The sequence below is a fragment of the Chiloscyllium plagiosum genome, chromosome 36, assembly GCF_004010195.1.
Source record: "Chiloscyllium plagiosum isolate BGI_BamShark_2017 chromosome 36, ASM401019v2, whole genome shotgun sequence".
Lineage (NCBI taxonomy): Eukaryota > Metazoa > Chordata > Chondrichthyes > Orectolobiformes > Hemiscylliidae > Chiloscyllium > Chiloscyllium plagiosum.
The window spans coordinates 8,597,638-8,600,184 of NC_057745.1; positions in this window are offsets into that span (position 1 = coordinate 8,597,638).

Here is a 2,547-nt window from a genome sequence, read left to right on the forward strand (position 1 = left end):
AACGTCGATTCTCCTGTTCCCTGGATGCTGCCTGACCTGCTGTGCTTTTCCAGCAACACATTTTCAGCAGCTTCTCACTAATGAAGACAGCCTCAAGTCGCTCAACCTTTCCTCATAAGTCCTTCCATCCACACCAAGCAACATCCTGGTAAGTTTCCTCTCCAAAGCTTCCTCATCCTTCCTATAATGCGGTGACCAGAACTGTATGCAATACTCCAATTGCAGCCACACCAGAGTTTTGTACAGCTGCAACATGACCTCATGGTTCTGAAACTCAATCCCCCTACCAATAAAAGCCAACACACTGTATGCCTTCTTAACAGCTCTATCAATCTGGGTGGCAGCTTTCAGGGATCTGTGTACATGGACACTGAGATCTCTCTGCTCACCTACATTACCAAGAGTCTTACAATTAATCCAGTACTCTTTATTCCTGTAACTCCTTCCAAAGAGAATCATCTCACACTTTTCTGCATTAAACTCCATTTTCCACCTCTTAACCCAACTCTGCAGCTTATCTACATCCCTCTGTAACCTGCAACATCCTTCAGCACTATCTATAACTCTTCTGACATTAGCATTATCCACAAATTTACTAATCCAACCTTCTACGCCCTCGTCTAGGTCATTTATAAAAATGTCAAACAGCAGTGGCCCCAAAACAAATCTTTGTGGTGCACCATTAGTAACTGAACTCCACGAAGGAGTGACCAAACTGAGACGTTTAAAATGTTCAAGGGTGTAGTGAAGATTATAGACAGAAATGTTACTGCCTGAAATTAGAGTGGAGAAAACAAGGGAACATAATTTCAAATTCCAGTTGTTCAGAAGGAGTTGGCAAGAAAAACTTCACAGAAAGGGAAGTAGCAATTCACGAACTATCCAATTCCACAAAAAGCTGTTGGTGCTGAGATTTAAAACAGAGATCAGTAGATTTTATTAGGCAGGGGGTCATTAGGAGTTATGGCACCAAATCAATATGCCAGTATCTGTTTGAACAGTAGAACAATAGTATGGCACTGCAAAGTCACGTTGCAATCTGTCCCACTGATCTCATGTGAGCTAGGCTCTCAATCACTATCAGCATCTGATTGGGGTCATTTACTGTGGGTAAAAACAATGACTGCAGATGCTGGAAACCAGATCCTAGATTACAGTGGTGCTGGAAAAGCACAGCAGTTCAGGAAGCAACCAAGGAGCAGGAAAATCGACGTTTTGGGCAAAAGCCCTTCATCATCCTCTCTCCTGGACTGGTTTACTTGGTTTACAGTGGTACAGAAAAACCACTAGTCAGTTCCAATGAGAAAAGATTCTTGTCTTAACCAAAATGTGACTAATTGCATGGTCAGAATCAGACATTAGTTACATTAGTAAGACCTCAAGGAAAGCTAGGGTTCAATCTTCACTCTACAAGATCCTAACACTTTATGTCTTTCCCTACCTAAGTCCTTATGATGCTATCAGATTGGGTGGAGCTTATTTCAGTCTCCAACAGTAACCCTTTCAGAACCATTACCTTGTGTAACAGAACAGACTCAATATGGGTTGAGTAGCCTTCTCCAGTTCCTATACTGCTCAATACATTCAATGCAGATCAAGAATCAAACTTGGAACTTACCAGCTCTGTTTTGTCTGAATGCCATGCCCTCTGGTATAAGATCAACAGAGTCATTGGAGGTGCTTATGTTAACAAAGTGGAACACTATAATTACAGCCTAGAAATGACCCTGAATAATTTCATCTCAGAAATTCTTAATATACTTCTACAAGTTTCCTCCCTCCACTATTTTAACAGAAACTGCCTGAGAGTAGAAAAATCAATTTGCTATTTATAAATTGAACATTAGCACAGTAATACTCTAAACCTGAATCACTTTGCCTGCTCTGAGAAAGTATCTGCATTTGTCTGATGTTGATCATCCAGAACTGAGAAAATCAATGAGCAGCCAGGGGCTCTGATTCAAGGTGACCAGATTAAGAGAGAGTGCAGAAGAAAACCCTCAGGGCTGAAATTATTGTTGGCAATATTATCAATGATCACTTAAAGTTCTCATTCATATCTAATTTCTCCCTCTGCCATTTTTACAGGGATAGATCGATCACTTTAAAGCTAAATATGTGAACAAACTTAGAATTTATTGCATTTTGCCTCTACAGTTTTCTCTCCCTGTGGAGAAAACACATTGTGTCCCTTCTTTCTGACTAAACTTTTCATTCACTTTCCTCTTTTCAAAATTTTCTCAATCGACGTTCATCTCTGTGAGCTTTGAGATAGGTATTGGACGCTTTGAGAAGGTGCAGAGGAAATTTTCCAGAACAGATCCAGGGCTTTGAAGGTAGTAGCTATGTTGAAGAAGCTCAGGTTGTTCTCCTGGGACCAAGGGAGACTGAGAGGAAGTTGGTAGTGGCACACAAAGTTTAAATAAAGTATTCAAAGAAAAGTGCATTGATCACAGAAGTGTTGAGGAACACAGATTTAAGATTTTGGGAAAAAGAAGCAGGTGGAACATGAGGAAAAATGTTTTTGCTTTTTTACACAGTGAGTTG